This window comes from Phocoena phocoena, chromosome 9, assembly GCF_963924675.1.
Source record: "Phocoena phocoena chromosome 9, mPhoPho1.1, whole genome shotgun sequence".
NCBI classification, from domain to species: domain Eukaryota; kingdom Metazoa; phylum Chordata; class Mammalia; order Artiodactyla; family Phocoenidae; genus Phocoena; species Phocoena phocoena.
In genome coordinates, this window is record NC_089227.1 from 79,367,322 (window position 1) to 79,388,082 (window position 20,761).

The following is a 20,761-nucleotide window of genomic DNA, read 5'->3' on the forward strand; positions in this document are numbered from 1 at the left end:
ATGTGGACTCAGAGAGACCCCAGGGGTGCTTATGCACAAAGAAAGACCATGTGAGGACACAGAACGTGCCATCTGCAAACCAAGGAGAGAGATCTCAGAAGAAAACAAACCTGCTAACAGCTTGATCTTGGATTTCCAGCCTCCAGAGCTGTGAGAAAATAAATTGTTGTTTAAGCCCACCAGTATGTGGTATTTTGTTATGGCAGTCTGAGCAAACTAATATAGTTAGTAAGAAAATGCATAAAAAAGTCTGTAAATGTAAAAGGTTGCTTTAAAAAAAACCTCTTTATTTTGAACCACTAGTCTGTTCATGTCTACAACAGTAGTATTTCAAGAATGTCATATAAATAGAATCAAATATTGCGTAAACTTTTCAGATTGGCTTTTTTCACTCAGGATAATTCTCTTGAACTCCATCCAAGTTCTTACGTTCAACAATAGTCCATTCTTTTTTTTATTGTTGAGTGATATGCCATGCTATGGATGCACCACACGGTGTTTAACCATTCACTGCTGAAGGACACTTGAGCTACTGCCAGTTTGGGACTATTATGAATAAAGCTGCTACTAACATTCATGTACAGGTTTCCATGCAGATATGTAAGTTTTCATTTCTCTGGGAAAAATGCCCAAGGGTGTGATTGCTGAATCATATGGTAAGTATTTTTACTTTCATAAGTGCTATACTGTTTTCCAGAGTGGCTGTACCACTTTACTTTCTCACCAGCAATCTGTGAGAAGTCCAGTTTATCTACATTAGGAAACAGATAATACATGTGCCATATAAAAGTTTCCAGAACACCAAAATATGCTAATTTCCTTTTATGTTATGAGGTTAGCATACCTTGTACACCCAGACCCAGTAGAGTTCTGGTAAGCTAGCTCTCTGCAAATTAAGAGAAAAAAAGCTGCAACTTATAGCAATTTCCTCTCTGCAAGGTGGTAGCTATTCCTGCCATGGTTGCTTTCAAACTACCACATGACTTCACTGAGAGCAAAGTTGGGAAAACATACATATAAGTGGTCCTCACAAGCTGGCACAAGCCATTTCTAGCACACTGCTGCACACATACGCACACACACACCAGATTTATCTTCTTCATGAATATTGATAATTAACCAAAATGGTGATATGAATTTAATAACATGATGACATAAATGCAGACAGATATAAAATTAAAAGTATGTTATAGTACAATTTTTGACAAAATGTATATTAATCTATAAATATATTTATAGAATAAAAAGAATTGAAAACTCCAAAATGCTAATCGTTTATTTCTAGGTAGTTGGATAATGTACGATTTTTGTTTTCATGATTGTGTCTTCCTCTGTATTTCAAATTCTTTTCAATGAACATGTTTTCTTTTAATCAGAAATAAATAATATATTTTATTATATTTTGAGAGCTAAAATCTGAGGACTCAAAATTATCAACAAACATAGAACAAAGCAAAACATTGGTAAGTGACAAGTTTATGTAATAGAGTACAAGTTCAGCTCAGAATGATTTTAAACAGAAACTAAACCGGATCATGTGGAGTCAATCGGAGATGTGTCCAGGAGAAAATAAACTTGAGCATGACTTTCCCCTCCTCCCTATCCGAGGAAAATTCTCGAAGAGACACCACATGAACCTGTATTTGTATCTATGTTGGAGAAGGGAAGAGATACAAGTTTTGGGACGTAGTTTGTTGTGAAAGGAAAATGAAGTAAGTCAGATGATCCTGAGTTTGAAGACTCTTGTTTACTATCCATGATATTTGGGGCAAGTCACCTCTTGACGCCTCAGTTTCTTCCTCTAGCGTGGGGTTAATATTCCTGCTTCATTAAAAGGTTGAATGAAGAAGTAGTTATTTTACAAAGAAGACTTTCCTTCTGTTCTGTCTCATTTTATTGGAAATTATAAGCCATCAAAATCCCAGTGGAAGTTTTTATAATGATGTCATTAAAAATTACTGGGATAGGAAATACTTCACTTTATGAGATAGATGGGTTTTTAAGTTTATGGTTTACGGTGTGGAAAGAGAAATTATATAATGTTTAAAAGATTGTATTATGTTTTAAAAATCAGTTACAGAAAGTAAATTTTTCCTTTCTATGTAATCTGTGCATTTGTTCATTCATTCATCAGATATTTATAAAGTACAAACTCAGTGGAAATCAGCCATTAGTTTAGGAGAAAGTTACCAGAAAATACAAGATCAATGACACCTGGGGACAAGAAGTTTTCAATAACTTCAATAGATGGTATCATGCACATTTCAGAGCAGTGCAACTGCAAGGCCAGTACTGTTGTCTCTGTGTCTATTCTTTCTGTGGTAATATTATACCTATAGGCCCATGCCAGCTAGTGCCTGAGGTTCAGCCAAACACTTATTCAGCCTCATAATAAAACAGAATGTGTAAAGTGTACAATGAACAAGCATATTTATACTCATCTATTCCAGAACTACTCAGTCTTTGAGGTAATAGGATATAAGGGCAATGCTCAAATCATGTCTTCCTGCCTGATGTTCTTTCCTCTAAAAGAGACAAGTTGTACTATGGTTTCACAGCAACACTTTCCCCACTAGTTATTCATAACCACTGTGTTAGTCAACTGAGGCTGCTATAACAAAATACCATAGACCAGGTGCCTTAAACCAGACATTTACTCTGCATTGTTCTGGAACCATAGCAGTCCAAGAGCTGAAATCTCCAAGGAATGAAGGCGAATTGTCCCCTGGCATCTAAACAGCTGCAGTGAGGAGGGTAAGGATAATAGAGTAGGAAGCATGAACTTCAAATATGCTGGGATTTCCAGAAGATGGAGTAACTGTCTAGAGGTGGAAATGAAAAGCAAGAAAGCCCTGCAGAATGTGTGAGAGAGACAGCCACCATTTGAAAAGGCTCCAGAGGAATGCATATCGTTAGGGGAGGGCCAGATTTCAATTCAGGAAAAAAGATGAAAGGGACCTTGCAAAGAATTGTTAGAAGTTATAAAGAAATTTGCTGATGACTGACTGAGTTCCAGAGGTTCGCCGCCAGAATGGATTTCAAGGGTTGGGGCGGGGTGAATGACAGGTCCAGAATAAGGGCTACACTGAGCTGTATGGGCATGGATTTCTGGGTGTTAAGAGACAAGTCAAGGACTCAGCCTTCTCTCTTAGGCTTGTCAAGGTAACAAAAGTAAACAAGAATAAATGGCATGATGAGCTGTTCTTTATGGTCAGGGAGACAGACAGGGATATAGAGGCTGCTAATGTTGGAGAAGGATGAGGATCTTGCCATGAGTGTGTAGAGCCATCAAAGATGATGAGTAGATCAGAAGTGGAACAAAGTTACCAGGAACATGTAGAATTTAGACGAAATGTATTTCAGCTGGAAATTATTTGTATTGGCTTAAAAATGTGATCTGTAAAAGGACAGTTCTGTAACCTTTTAAAAATGGTTATATGATACCAACACTAATACTGTTAAAAATAAATGTAATTATAAATGTAAGTGTAATATAACGACTCCTAAGTTAATGTTTCATAGAAAATACATAACTATAATTTCCTAATTGGAAAGTATATAGAGAAATAGGATAAACTTTACATATACTACCACTGAAATTAATAAATGGTAACAATTTACAGCACTTGCTTCAGATCATTTTTAAGAAAGAAAACTCAACAATACGTCTCTGTACATTTTGCCAGATCCATTCCTCTTCCTTCTTGTCTAAGGCAAACACCATCATGAAGTTTATTTATTCTTTATACTTATGCTCTGTATACATTTTAACATAGATATATATAGCCATGAAAGCATGTAATATTTTGTGAGTTTTAAAAGTTTACATAAATTTTATCATATAATTACCAAATCGTATTATCTTTACCTGCCAGTATGGAACTAGCTTCCTTTCATTTAGTATTATACTGTCATTTAGTATTATAACAGAAATCTATTCCATCACATAAATATACCATGATTTATTTATCTGTTGATAACATTTTGGTTGCTTTAGTTTTTAAAATTTTAGCAATGTTACAATGAATATTTGTGACTACGTCTCCTTGAACACATGTGCAAAAATTTCTCAAGGGTATATACCTAGATTCTTACAGTATTGCTTCTGTTTTATGTTTTTTGGCATGTGGGATCTTAGCTCCCTGACCAGGGATTGAACCCACACCCCCTACATTAGGAGGCAAAGTCTTAACCACTGGACCACCAGGGAAGTCTTGAGTTATGGGTATTTTCAACCTTACTAGCTATTGCAAAATTACTCTTCAAAAAGGTTATATTTTGAATTTCCACTCCAGCCAGGAAAGCTGGAGGATGCCCATTTACCTATACATTTGCCTACATTTGGAGTTATCAGACTAACACATCTGCCAATTTGATAGGTGAGATATTATATGTCACTCTTTCAATTTGCATTTCCCTGATTATCCATGAAGTTGAACATCCTATCATTCGTTTTTTGACCATTCTTGTGTCATCCTATGTGAATTTCTAGTTCACATCCTTTTTCCCAATAGAAACAATATAAATAAATATATATATATATTTGCCTGCTTTACATGTTTCAAGTTTTTTAGTGCCTAGTTTTATCTTTTATGGTATCATTTGGAAGATTTTCAATGTGACATAATTGAATCGATGAAAGTTTTCCGTTTAAAATCTTTGCTTTTGTGTCTGATTTGCTTAAGGTCATTAGTAAAATATTTTAATCTTTAATATCATCCATGGAAATAGCTCACACTATTATTTCACGAATAGAGCTAGCTCAGCAATGAATACAGAGTGATCAAAGTTGTATGACCAGACTTAGTATGATCATTTTCCAGATAGAGTACTATCAATCATATGAGAAAAATGTTACTGATTACAAAATACTGCTAAGTAGGCAGGACTATAAATGCTGAAAAAAATAATATTTTCTATTTGCTTTCCCTTGTACATGTTTTATGTATAGGATAAATTTGATTGATGAACTTTAAAGTTATTACGGGAAATGTTTGGAGCAGATACAGACAACAAAATCAATAGTGTCTAAATAGACTGGGTTCATATGAGCAGATTTATTTTCTTGACCTTTCACTTCAAATGTCCTGTTTTATTTTGTCATAATAAAAATTAAACATATATAAAGCAACAGAGAACAGGTAACTCCGATGTGGCAACGTCATTAAAATCTCCGGGCTTGTATATAATTTGTGATCCCAGTACTATTTATGGCTTCTTTAAGAACATTTCTGTTCCCAAATTAAGGTCATTTCATTATTTCTTCTGACCCGTTGCCTTGAGGCCTCAGTACAAATTCTTCTCTATTTTTACAGTATCAACGGAATTATTTTTAGTTCTAAAAAAATTCAGGAGCAGGTTAAGTTAAATTTGGGTTTCTTAGAGTTAGTTGAGCTTGTCTGAGGTCTATGTATGGAGGGATTTGTTAAAAGGCAGAGCAATATTATAGAGTTCTCCAACACATATGATTTGTTTTCGGTGAACACAGGTAACTCTGTTTATGTATGTACTTACACACATCCTGTTTCTTTTCTATTTGTCTTTACTCTTTTGGTGATTTCATCAGCTTCATGACTTAAAAGTATCTATTTGGGGGCTTCCCTGGTGGCGCAGTGGTTGAGAGTCCGCCTGCCGATGCAGGGGACACGGGTTCGTGCTATGGTCCGGGAAGATCCCACATGCCGCGGAGCGGCTGGGCCCGTGAGCCATGGCCGCTGAGCCTGCGCGTCCGGAGCCTGTGCTCCACAACGGGAGAGGCCACAACAGTGAGAGGCCGGCGTACCGCAAAAAAAAAAAAAAAAGTATCTATTTGGTGTGACTGACTCAAAATTATTCCTCTAGAATTAATGTCTCTACTAAACACCAACTATGTTCAGTGGCCTACCAACCTCTCTGCTTGGGTGTTGAATAGGCTTCTCACAGTGAATATTTCTAAAACTGAGTCCTGACTCCTCCTACCACCACCCTCACACCTGCAGCTCCCAGAATCTTTCCTGCTGCAGGAGTAGTAACTTCATTCTCTTAGTTGTCCAGGCCAAATGTGGCATCATTCTCTACCTCGCTCTTATGCCACTCTGTAAGAAAAATTCTGTCGGGTCCGCGATTCAATGTTTAGAACCAAACATTTTTCACCACCTTTGCTGGTACTGTCTCAGCCCAAGCAATCACCAGATAAACAATATATGACTTACTGCCGTCATTTCTTAACTATACTTGGAGTTTAGCAAGATATTTGGAGGTGAGGACTTAGACTAATGCTGAAGAGGGTTGCTAAAGTATTTGGATGTCATGTCTTTCACGTTAAGAGGAGTACATTGCTCAAGGAAGCAACATAGATGTGATGGTTAATTTTGTGTCAACTTAATGGAGGTTTTTGGTTAAAACTATTCTGGATGTGTTTATGAGAGTTTTTCAATGAGATTAACATTTGAATTGGTAGGCTGAGTAAAGCAGATTACCCTCTCTAATGTGGGTGGCCCTTATCCCATCAGTTGAAGGCCTGAATAGAACAAAAGGCTGAATGAGGGAGAATTTGCTTTCTCTGCCTGACTGGAACATTGGTTTTCTCCTGCCTTTGGACTTGGATTCAAAGTAGAACTTATACCACTGACTCTCCTGGTTCCCAGGCCTTTAGACTTGGACTAGATACCATTGGCTGTCCTACATCTCCAGCTTGCTGACTGTAGCTCTTGGGATTTCTCAGCCTCCATAACTAAGTGATCCAATTCTTTATAATAAATCTCTCTCTCTCTCTGTCTCTCTCCATCTATACATATATATATGTATATGTATATATATGACATATTTCCATTCAATGATTCAAAGTAAGAAAAAGATTCTGTAGAATATTTCCAAAAAGTGGGGCTATTTAATGAGGTCGTGAGCAACTAAAAGTTGTGTAACTAAAAGTTTTCAAGTTAAAGCAGGCTTCCCCTCTTGCTTTAGAGGGATATGGTAAATGGGAGCATATATATGTCGAATGGGTAGATGAAGAAATGGAAATATTAAATTATATCCTTCCTCTCTTCAGAAAGTGTACTGAAAATAAAACTCGCAAATGGGCAAACAAAAAGAGACGGTATAGTGTTATGCATATAGCAGATGGCCAATAAATCTATGTAGAATTAATAAATTAACAATCGTAGTATGTTGTAATGCGCAAAGGATCATGGAGACATCATTTTCTCCATCATCTATAAAGAATTTAGTTGTTAGGCTTACGTGATTCTTTATTTGGAGGTTATAAGTTCTTCCCATATGCTTTGGGAGCTAAGTTATTTTAACTTTTGCTACATACTTCATGCAAATAATAGCCTGATAAGTCCCCAAACTCTAGCACCGTATTCACCGTGCAGCTGTGTGTTCTATAAAATAGACATTAGTATACTTACACAAAATACACTAGAATACTGATGGCTTTACACTCAAGAAAATACCCTGTGGAATTCACTACTTGGTTTTTTACATTTTGTAGGGAAAGGAATTTCACATAATAGCTGGTGAAATCCAATAAGCTAGATACATTAGGGATTTTCCATAGTTCCTTGAAAATAGGTGTAGTGTAAATAACCATTTTGGTTTTTTATACTTCTGTCTACATAGTGTTTTAAAGTCTTAAAATAATGAAAATTGAATCTTATTTTCTAACACTTTTTACTAAAATGGCTTAAAAAATCCCTTGAGACTAGATACTACCTAATATTAAGCTTGTTTCAGTATAATTTGCTCTTGAAAATTATTTATTAAATAATCAAACTTGGTTTCTTTTTTTGTATTGGTATTTATAAGTAGGTTTAATGACTGGAATACAAAGATTGGTTCAAACTATTTGCTACAAACTACATCTGTGGTTTCACAACCAAATGTTTGATCCTTTCCAAGCCCTGTTTAACTTAATGCCATACTGTACAACATTCACTTTACAAAAAGTACTGCTGATGCCTTTCTATGACTGTTCTCTTGTAATGAACAAGTGATATGCATCTCTTTTGAATTGCAGCTACTTATCTTTATTTGATTTGATCTTTTTCTTTATCCACCTTCTAGCTTTACCTCTTTTCACATCTTTAGTTTCCATAAACTTCAGAATACCATGTAGCCTTTCAGTTAAAACAAATTAAAATCACCTTACTGGAAAAATGTTACAGTTGTTGAAAGAATTGAAGGATTATGGGGTATTGAAAAATGGGGTTAATAATTAGCAGTGATTCCTATCAGCCGGCAATTTTGCGTAATGGTTAAATAGCACTCTCACAGCCATTCATCCTTTACAGGTTTATCCAGTTCAACTCAACAAGCCCCTTGAAGGAATTTTTTACTGAGTTTCTCCCAAGAGAATATACATGACTGAGAGTGTTAGAAACTTCACTGGACATTAGAAGATTGTAAAGGACCATCTTCCCTTCTAGACTTTGACAATCTTAGTAAACTCTAAAGAAACACATTGAAGACACACACTGTTTTAGGGCTAGCTCATCTCACCTGGGATTTTATTGATAAATTAAGGACAGTCTTAAGTCATTCCAGATATCATTAATCTTTTTCAGAGAAGCATCCCAGTCAGTAACTGAGCTCTCAAGAATTAAAAAAAAAATCTTCCGGCTACCTTTTCCTTTGCAATCCTGTACTGTTTTTCTAGGGAAATAAGAAAAAAATTCAAAAATTAGTGAAGTGGAACAGACACAGTAATGTCATGTCAACATTTATTTATGGCCTGCCAATTTAGATGGACAAAATAAAAAGTCTAGAGGATTTTAAAAGCAGTACTTGCAAAGAATTCCATGGCGGGATGGTACGTCTCACTTGTCACACTGGAAATGGAGACAGTACAATCTATAGCTGTAATTATTTGCATGGGTTCACTGTCCATTTTCCCAGATCCTACATTAATCATTTTATTTCTACTCGCCTGACATGACATTCCAACTTCAGTATAGAAAACACTCTATTTTTATTAATCTTTTGTATTTCATGATTTCCACAGACTTTATAAGTTTTAATAGATGCTATGTATTTTAAATATAACAAGCTCTACATTATGACTGGCGTGTGCTGTAAAGGCCTGTTGTATTATTCAGCTATTTGGAATTTGGAATGAATCTACCCACAGGGCAGTGCTATGAATGCACATTAAATTTTTATGGCTAACGCTGAAATTGCATCTACTTCATTACGCACCAAAACCGTAGTTCTAGAGTTAACATTTCTTTGTGCTAATCATCATTTATAATTTTGCTCCCATAGATAGAGGACTTTCCCAGGCATCTATCCAACCATCTATTCATTGATTCATTTAAAGAATATTGTACAGTGTATGATAAGTGCCAGGTGTTGGGGATTTAATAGTGCTGGAAACACTATTTCTGTTCCTCAGAAGCACAGGTGACACAGAGTACTAGGCAAAACATTACAGTGTTATAACACCCCCCTCCTCACTGCAGCTTGATGCCATGGGTCAAGGACAAGGCAGGAGGCAGAAAGATCAGTGCAGGGGATGTTCCAATAAGTCAGGAGAAATATGGTGTTGACAGAGGAGATGAAAACCAATGAAAATGGTTTCAAGAGATATTAAGGATAGGAAGGAGTCCCAGATGAAACCCAAGATGTTGCAACTGTTGGACAGTGAATTAGAGTGTATAGTCCAGTTACATTTTCACAAGAGAAATTATCCTTTTAAAAGAGTAGGTAACTGAGCCCAAGACAAGCAATTCTCTGGTCAGGGTGACCATTTAAAGTGAACTTTTCCTCAATGCTACCAAGTTTTTACTAAAGGTTTACTAATCCTTTAATTACTAGTTCTGTTAATTCATGTAGCCAAATAATAAAATGGTGATGAGATTTATCCCTGGTGGAACTCAGAGTTATTATCAGGTTGAGATCACTGCATTAGGTATAATGTATTATCTTTTCTCTAACGTAAGGCAAGCTATACTCTTCATCTGCCCAAGATGTTTAAAATTGTCCATAGTTATTAACTGCTCAAGCAATGGGGTAGCTTAGCTCAGCCAATGAAGCTATAAGCAGCTTTCCCCGCACCCCCAGAATACCAAATATATCAGTATTTTGTGCAATGAAATAGCTTGATACTTAGAAAAATCTCACTGTCGTGTGTTTTTATGCATTATTTCCTCCTAATAATTTATTGAGAGATGCTAAACTGAACATGTGATATTTCATACTAAATTATAATAGCCTGTTTACTTAATACGTTTTCAAATAAATGGTTCACGACTGTCTTTGGGTACAAACTTCCATTTATCTTTTCAGAATTTTTGGCAGACTAGGGTATCTTGGGAAATAAATATCTATCCATTTTATCATATTCATATTTACATAGTTTCAATAGCAAACTTTCATATAAGATTGGGCTTTACTTTTTAACCATTGCTTTACTTTCATGTAAGACTGGGCACGTGCTAAATGTTGGACATTATCCAACATCCTTTCCAGTAAAGCTGACTTCAACACATATTCCATAGCTTTATGGAATGGAATGGAATTTGTATTTAATATTCCAAATACCTCAGTCAGTTTCACTGAGTCTGAATGACTTTCAGTCCCCTGCATATTTGACACATGACTTGATCAAACACAATTCCTTTACATCCTAGTACACTTTGTCTCTCCAGCTGTCACTCCAATCTTAGTATCTCTTTGGAATACTTTTTTGTTGTTCATTTTCACACTTTTCCTTTGGTTAAGTGCTTTGTCAGTCAGAAAATGATTCACTGAATTTGTTTATCCAATGCGGTGTAATTTGACACAGTATTGTATGTTTCTAACACTTATCCTTTTATTAATATTGTTTCCTGTTACTTTATCATTCACATTTCCTTGACAGTTGTCTAAAATAAAACCACTTTTCCTGCATTAGTATTACTTTTTCCAACCATTGTCCATTTTAATTAGTGCACAAGATTCTGAGGGAGAAACTTATCTTTGGTTAATAATAATTAAAACCTAATGAACTGATTTTCTTGAATTCTAAGAACAAAATAATAGCAGTTTAGAAGAAATAACTATTCATCCTCTCTTTTAAAGAAAAGATTTAATTTGAATAATGAAACTTTTTATGTAGGGAGTCCATTAAAAGCACTTACTGTTTTTCAACAGCAATACAACAACAATAAGAACAACAAACATGTTTTTAATTGTCTGAGATTGCTGAGTTTAGAAGGAGGGATGATTTAAATCTGGTTAGGAACTTATATGACAGTTGGGAAATGAGCCATCAATGTTAACAGAAGTTTTACCCTGATCCCCAGCGCTGGTTACTGCCCAGGTTTAAATAAGCATGCCTGTCTATTTTGATCTCATAATAGAGAAAAAAACACCAAGTCTACTTAAGGATTTAATCTATGTATGGTTACGTTTGTCAGTCCATGTTTACCATATCTCAGATCAAAGATATTATCTTGCTGTTACTAAAAGTAACTTGATCAGGGAGTCCAACATGGTTACTAGGTCAGGGAGCACAATTCTTTATGAACTATATACCTTACATGACTAGTCCCACTCCCTAAAACGAGTAAGAAGCCCATTTTATAACAAAGGTTGCTTTCCTCTTTATAAAGGAAAGCAAGTAACAATATAATTACAGAGATCAATCAATAATATATTTTTCTGCATCTAGGATGTTATGAAACTATAACGATGACATGAAGATAGCACTAAAACTAGAATAAGAGGTTTTGAATTTTAATCTCTGGTTCACCATGTACTAACTGTACAACTTGAGACAGTATAACTAACTTTTGGGACTCGTTTTTCATCAGTCAAGAAGAATTAATAGTCCTTTCTACTACAAAGAATTTTAAAAAATATTATATAAGATAACGTACATGAAAAGCCTATAAACTTCTACAATAGTATTAAATTTATTCTAACAACCTCTTGCAAGATAATCTCCCATGCAAGTTTTTCCTAGTATGTTTACTTAATCCAATTCAAGTGCTAGTCTTAATTTCCCTGGTCTCTTTGAAACTGGAGAATCATTATTCACCCATATTAATAAAGTAGAACAATCAGAGAATTACCTTGATATCACCTATGTACTTACAAACTGTATGTATTTACTCAGTATTCATAAGCAATTGCTATTCCAACCACCCCATTCCCACCTTGTCCCCATGTAGACCAAATACTTCAGACTGACAATGTACTGGAATTCTAGAACTGAGTTTAGACATGGATATTCCTTTTCAGTGACATAAACATTATGTCCACAATATATTTTTTAAAGAGCAGCTATCTCTGAAGTGCTCAATCCTTGTGATGAATCAGTCTCTACCAGTTGGGGAAAATGGTCTGTTACAGGAATAGAGAACTTGACTTTGACCAGATAAGATTTCCCTCAAGGAACTGATGCGAGCTCTAATCTGTGGTCGAGTTTTTAACTTTTCTCTCTACTTCGTATTCTTCTTCCTACTTTTTCTTATAGCCCATTTCATCAGCATATCTACAAGTAGGGGAAAATTTATGAAATTTAGTTATCATATGTTCCATAGCAGCAGTGATTATATTAATTTATTTACAATTGCTTTAGCCATGAGCACCACCCAATCAAATAGGACACTGACAACAAGTTCATGTACATGGAAGTATTACAGTTGAATGTCAGCAATGATTACCAGTAACTTTAATAAAAGTTTGTGAGTGGAAGAAGTTATAAGAAATACATGCAGGGCTTCCCTGGTGGCGCAGTGGTTAGGAATCCGCCTGCCAATGCAGGGGACACAGGTTCAAGCCCTGGTCCGGGAAGATCCCACATGCCTCGGAGCAACTAAGCCCGTGTGCCACAACTACTGAGCCTGCACTCTAAAGCCCATGAGCCACAACTGCTGAAGCCCACGCACCTAGACCCTGTGCTCCACAACAAGAGAAGCCACCACAGTGAGAAGCCTGGGCACCACAACGAAGAGCAGCCCCTGCTCACCACAACTAGGGAAAGCCCACGTGCAGCAACGAAGACCCAACGCAGCCAAAAATAAATAAATTTTTTTAAAAAAGAAAAAGAAATACATACAATTTGAAAAACAGTCATAGCATTTACTTATTCATTATAGGCATGAGCCAGTTAAAAACTGTTACTGGCCTTACCTGAAATTATGTGAAAAGGAATTCTCAGAGATGTATGTTTTAAACTAGGTTTTCATATATTTTTCAAACAAGATTTTAAATTATGTAAAACAGATAAAAGCACAGCTGATCTGGTTAAAGCAGAAGTAGGAACCTCTGGTACCTTCTCTATCAGGCCCTGAGATTCCTCCAGCACCTGACAAGACCGTATAACAGTTTGAAAGTCCCAAAAAACTTGGGACACTTCCAACTCCTAAAATCCCAAATCTATATTAATTTCTTTCAGTAGGAAAAATAACAACATCCGTGAAATATGTTTTTTGATACTTTTTTTTTTTTTTTTTTTTTTTTTTTTTTTTTTGCGGTACGCGGGCCTCTCACTGTTGCGGCCTCTCCCGCTGCAGAGCACAGGCTCCGGACACGCAGGCCCAGCGGCCATGGCTCACGGGCCCAGCCGCTCCGCGGCACGCGGGATCCTCCCGGACCAGGACACGAACCCGTGTCGCCCGCATCAGCAGGCAGACCCTCAACCACTGCGCCACCAGGGAAGCCCTGTTTTTTGATACTTTAAGCAGAAATTTTAACATATAAGTATGTTGACTGAAGGTGTTGACTTTCTGGTAAAATTCTTTAAATAACAAGAATCATGAAATTTTAATATACTACAATTTGCTAAATATATATTGGACACAATTAAGTAAAGCATACTATTTGGGTCTCTGGAAGACCCAAAGTTAAAGAAATATAAGTGCTGCACTCAAGGAACTTAATCATTCTAGTAGGTTAAAGGAAATCAGTAATAGTAATCAAAGCCATGTTATCTTTCTTGATTTCTTAATTAGAATCTCCCTATTATTGTTGCACTCTGACAATATTAATATGCATTTTGTTTTTCCTTGAGTTTTTATGCCAAGGAAAATGCTACAAAAGCCTCTATAACTTTAGGGGAAAAAAAGGTCTTTCTGAAGGTGCCCATCTGTGCTTGAGCCTACCTTATGGCTGGTACCACCTGAGCTGTCCAACCTGTGCTTTTATCACGTATTCCACACAAAGAGGAAGCCCACTCATCAGCACGGCAGAGAGAATAAGAGATCCTAGTATACCATCCACAGATGTTAGCTCTTAAGAAGCTTCCTGAAACTTTTATGCTTTACATTAAATTTATACTTGTACTAAAACCCAAAGTTTCTGCCAGTTTTTGTTCGCAAGATAGAATAGTTCTTAAAAAGCTATTTTATGACTTTTTTGTTGTTAAATTCCAGCTTACAGATGCTTGTCTTTAGAGAGACTGTAGCAGTGTCAGTGTATGAAATCCTTTTTTTTTTCTTTCTCTTTGCCTCAGTCTATATTGATCTAGTCATGGCACACAGGCATTCGACAGGTCACATTTTCCATACGATTTAACCACAGGCTTTTATTATTTATTTTCTCAGCATATTAATATGGGCTTGCTGTCAGATCATTTAATAAATAGATTTTTTGCATCTGTCCATAGGTAATGGAGTGAGGTGGGCCTACACTTGGCAAAGACTGAAATAGGACAGAATGATAAATCTCTCTGCAGCTGGCCCATCTTTTATAGCAAGGTGTTACAGTTCAGTCTACCCTCTAATTCCCCTGTGCTATGGGCAATTTGCATGTATTAAATGGTCCTGATCATTTCCTGTAATTAAGGTGTTGCCATACAATTGAGGAGACATTTTTTGAAGTAACATATGGCTAATTAATGTCTTATTGGTAAGTTCCACTCAGATAATAAAGAACTGAAAGATTTGAATTGTGTGCCTTTGGCTGAATTTACCCCATGAAAAATAACTGATAACATGTCAATATAAATGCTGGAGAAAATAACTCATACCTTAATGTGATAAATGTGCACAAGATTCCGTTTTTTTCAAACCATGAGTTTTCCTAAAAGTCTTCCTGAGTGTTAATGAAGTAGACTGCGGACATGGGCTATAGACATTGCCCAGTGAGTGGAATATGGTCTCTAGGTCACCACTGATGATAACACACAGCAGAACTCCAACCCATGGTACCATCATGGAAAGAGGAAAACAAATAATTTCTGAGTGTGCTTTGCAGAAGACTCTTGGGAATGCTTTTGTGTGACCCTCACTACACGCAGATACAGCAATGTTCATCAAGGCCAAAGATTTTATAATGTCAGCAGGCCACACTAGAGTCAATTCCTATGTATGTAGGTATAAATAAATAAATATTCAAGTAGTATATCTCTATGTACATACACATATCTAATATGCTTATAATTATTCAAGTAGATGCCTGTATCTATAAAATACAATAAAGATGACAGATGCAAGAACTGTTCAGTCCCTCACTAAAAGCCAATTCAACAAAGTCAAACCTCTTTAAAAGAATAATTTATCTTATCACAGCACACAAAATTCATCTTAAAGACTTACAGTTTTTTCTAAAAGTTGTTTTTGAATAGTATAACTTCTATCTCCATAGAAAGTACAGTTTATTCATTCAATGACATTATTTACTGTGCAGAGAGCATTTTCACATGCAATATGGGATCATAGTAGCCTTTATAAAGAACACAGAGAAGCAAGGCTTTAAAAATAATGCCCTTATAGCTTTGATAAATTTGCTTTTCACAACAAACAACCTTGCTGTAATATAAAATACAAAAATGTTAAAGGTAATATATATTTTTTAATAGCAAGACTTGGCTTAAAGTCTTGCTTGCTTTCGTTTTTACATAAAAAGTCTCTAAAAGGGAGTAAAGCATAGGGCTCTGGGACCATGCAGGCTTTCCCGTGAAAGGCCTAGTGCAGCAGGCTTGACCTCAGCCCTGCGAGGGACTTCCTCCTTTCCTCCCTTCCTGCCTCCCAGGTTCAGTGATCTCACCAGCTGTCTTAGGCTCTTTCTGAAACCAGCCGTCTGTCCTCTGTCACTCTCCAGCAGCTGACATGCTACACATATCCAGCAGATATGCTACACAAAGGAAATCAAGGTCATCAGGAACAAGGGTTCCAAAATTAACAAAATCCAACTGCCGGGTGAACAACCCTTAGACATTACCTGAATTGTTTCCTTTATTGAACTTCTCCGTCCTTGACCTTCAATCCTATGTTTACACGCAGGCAATTTTAATATAACTTTTTCAGGTCAACTTAGAATTCTACACGAGTCATCCAATGTGAGATTTCAAATATATGCATACACAATTCAAATACGCCACTCAGTTTAATCACTTTTTTTCTCTCTTTCATCCTACGACTAAGGCTAAGAATTCATCAAACACATTCCCTTGGGACGTTGCTGATGCTGACTCATATTCCTTTGTGTTCATCCTATGCTGTTTTTCAGCGGTCTGAGCAACCAAAATGTTTTAGAAACTGTAAAGGCAGAATTCTAATCCTTTTATTCTAGGCCCTTAGACAACTTATACGCTACTCTATCACACAAAAAAGCACTTCTTGCCTGGATTTTCTTTTTCTGGATTCACTCCTTTTTCTTTTCAGCATTCTCAGGATTCCTAGGTCTGAGGAAGCTGTAACTCAGCGCTTGTTCCTCTCACTATTTGGATCATCTTTTTTTATTTTTAAATTTTTATTGGATCCTCTTAAGTATGAACTTCCATCTGCTTTTCAGCTAACCCACAGCCCTCATGACCCCCCAGCAGCTTCTCCTGCCTTATATACTCCAGGCTGTTGGGCATTACTCAGCTAAATTATTGTCTATTCTCACTTGTTTTCATTTGATTAATCCCTTTTTATTAGGCCCCTTTTCAGAACTGGGAAGGACTCAGGACTAAAGTAGCTGCCAGAGTTGGGTATAGGGCTGGGGAGTGACTAGGGGCAAGGGTAACTCCCTTCTGCATACTCCAGGTGTTGAATTAGAGAGACTAAAGTAGCTCCTGATTAAAATTAGGCTCACCTCCACATCTGGGAACAGGTCTCATCTGCCCATAGATTTCAAATGGCCCTACCTGGGGACAAAAAAAAGGGAAAGGGACAGGAAATGGAGGAGAGCTTGACCTATGTAATACTAAGTATGTCAAGGGTTTGGGTAAATATGACTTATTATATTATCGAGTGTGAATATGCAAACAAAATCTTGATTGCAGGGCTTCCCTGGTGGCGCAGTGGTTGAGAGTCCGCCTGCCGATGCAGGGGACACGGGTTCGTGCCACGGTCCGGGAAGATCCCACGTACCGCAGAGCAGCTGGGCCCGTGAGCCATGGCCACTGAGTGTGTGCGTCCCGAGCCTGTACTCCACAACGGGAGAGGCCACAGCAGTGAGAGGCCTGCGTACCGCAAAAAAAAAAAAAAAAAGAAAGAAAGAAAAATCTTGATTGCATTGAATCAAACAAATATTCTTAAAGAAAAACTATCTTAAAACTGTTTCAAAATAAATTGTGTCATTCTTCCTCTGCTTCCAAAAGGGAAAGGAGAAAACAGTAGCGGCCTCATACAGAAGAATGAATCTTATCCTCCATAATGATGGAGGACACAGGGAGGACAATTTGCTTTGAAATCACTGTTTTAGAGTGTGGATTTTTATGATTATTTGTGTTTGGTGATGCAAACAGATCAGGATACAATTGCCATTGAAAAGATAGTTTGTTATATTCACAGATCCCAAGAGATGGGGGTGTTGACCTGAAGCAAATAGACTGCCAGGTATTTCTCCAGAAAAAAATGGGTTTATTTGGGATCAGCAGAGAATTGCAATTCAGGGTCTGTAACTATGGCAAGCCATGTGCAAGTCCCCGCACAGCAAAGAAAGGAGAATTCTTTACAGGGAGGAAAAGGAAGTTGGGAGGACTCTAGTAAACAAAGATGGCTTTTCAATGGCTGAGTCCTTGCCAGGAGAGAAGAGGAGTCTTTGTTCTTGTTGGGCTCTGTTATCTCTGCACGGCATGAGAGCTCCGTCTTCTGGTCTCCCAGCTCTACTTAATTGAGTTTTCTGTCTGTTAAGTTTTCACAGGGGCATGGCACACCATGGAGGTTGGGGTGCCGGGCACTTGAGGAAGTACCAGGCTTACTCAGGAGGCAGAAGAAGTGAGTGGAAAACGTGGGCAAGAGCCTTTATTGTGGTTTCTGTGGGAAGGAATGGGCAAGACAGGGTAATCAAGTTTAGGATTGGCTAATTTGAATAATTTCATTGGGTTTGGGAGCATAGAGCTGTCCCTAGTTGTCTGGTACCTGGCCCCAGAGTCAATAGGGAAAGGGGATAGTGGTCTGAAGTATAAGAGGTAGACAGGCACTGGACTGGTTGGTTTGCATCTGGAAGGCACACTTGCAGGCAAGTCCTTTATTATCTCTAGGAATAGCTAATCCTGGGAGGAGTAGCCTCTCCAGAGTCAGCAAAGCCCCAAGATGACAAAGCATCAAAAATACAGAATAAGGGCTTCCCTGGTGGTGCAGTGGTTGGGAGTCTGCCTGCCGATGCAGGGAACACGGGTTCGTGCCTCGGTCTGGGAAGATCCCACATGCCCGTGAGCCGTGGCCGCTGAGCCTGCACGTCCAGAGCCTGTGCTCCGCGACAGGAGAGGCCACAACAGTGAGAGGCCTAAGTACCGCAAAAAAAAAAAAAAATACAGAATAAAAAGACATGATGAATACAATCACCCACGGGTCCCGCTGGTCTTTATTTTCCCGAAATCACTTCTGAGCCAAGAGCTTGCTCTGTCTACACCATCCTGGGCAGAGCTTAGGATCTGCTCCTGTTGCTTCTTGTTTTGATGAACGTTTCTTCAAACTGGACCTCTGTCCTGTGATATTGAGGAGTGGGACCCAGTTTACCATTTCTTGCATCCCACTCCTTCCTCTAAGTGAGTAAACAGACAGATTTTCTAAAACATGTTCTTTCTTTCTGATTAGTGGGAACAGAAGGAAACAAAATAATAAATAAGGGCAAATTACAAGTTCACCAGAAACCTTAAAAACACTTTTCTAATCACTATTGCTGGACTCCATTGGGTTAAGACTAGAAATAGGCTTGACCTTTCTCAGCACCTTTTCCTGAGAAACATTTCTTAGTGTTTCTTCTATGTATCAGCCCTGTTTAATTCCTCTAACTCCCATTTTATCCCAGGGTGACTACTCCAGATTTTCTCCCCCACATTCGCTGAGTTGAGTCTATTGAAGCCTCTTTAGGAAGTGAGATAAAGGGAAGCTGTCACTATTGGGGGATACAGTGATCTTCCTAAACAGCTCAAAGATATGTATTTGTAGTCCAGAATTATCAGTAAATTCATCTTCCACCTCAATATCTTACATGCTATAGGAAAATTCTTAGAACTCAGGAACCCATGCCTTGTCTTTTGACATCGATGAATCTGACTTATTTCCAAATCAGGGAACTCTCTATGAACCATTTCTGGCAAGAGCTGTGGCTCCACTGAAAGCTTCAAAAGGACCAACAGAGCTCCTGGAATGATTCCATGAGCTGTAGGTAGGGGTTGGAGATGCTCCTGAGGGCAGTGCAAGACCATGTCCCGCCTGGTGGAGAAGCAGAAAAGCATTCTCGGGGCTGTGAACACACGTATTAGAGTTTGGGGGTGTTTCTGGTATGTAATGGAGGTTAACCAGCTGTTTGATAGGTTGGGAGCTCTAAGCCTTGAGAAATGGTCAAAAGGACATTGTCTGAAAGCCTAAGTTCAAGAAGCCATTAATTAAGCAGACCTTAATTAAATATCTCCTATTCATCTTTATATCCCCAGTATTCAGATGATGGCTGATGCATCCTGACATGGTTGCATTAAAATGCATAGGAATCCCAGAGGAGAGGTGCTGAGCAAGCTGAGGTATTGCAAAAACGTTCCATCTGACTCCCAGCCGGGTTCCTGTGTATATATCTTGCTTGTGATTTTTCTGGCTGTACCTATGTGATGCTCCAAAATCTTAGTGACATGACAAAAACAGAAGGGTCATGATTAGGGATCTGTGACTGAAGTTAGGTATTGAATGACCTGAAAAAATGATTTGACAGAATATTTCTCCTGAAGAGGGCAAGGCCATTGCTAGGGACAGGACTGCAGTCCCCACAGAATACCTTTTTCTGAAGTTTTCTTGATTGGACATTTCAAAATATACCATTTGCATAATTAACAGATGCCCAAGAATCAATACCGGAGTCATCCGGTTGTCGACTATTTCAGGCAAACCATCATTCTCCTATGTTAGAAAGGCATGCATGTTTTTCCATTCCACTGTGTCATTTGCTATGTAGATGTTTGCAAAGGGAGGAGTGAGAGTGCTGTGAAAGTGCTGGGATGGAGTTTAGAAACGACTAATATAGAACAATAATAACCCTTCAAGCCTCAGCTCAAACCCTATAGTTTCTAGGAAACCTTTTATTTCTTTAATTCTTAGAACACTCTCTATGCTCTAAAATACAAGATAATATGTTCTACTTGTAAAACACTGTTCATCTCTTAATTATTTATTTGGGTCCATGACAGAGTTCTGTTCTGTTTGGCACAAGGCTCTCTCCCCCTCTGACCACAAACACATAAATGATCCCGCCACCGCAAAACACACAGGTGCGTTGCTATCATCTGCATTCCTTCCCCGCGCTCAACACACACACCTCACATTCCTTACACAGCTCTCTGAACTGTAGGCAATCACCTAGTGGAGAAGCCAATGCTGATTGATTGCTAGGGTTGCCTAGAGTTTCTGTGAAATATGCAATTTTACTGCCA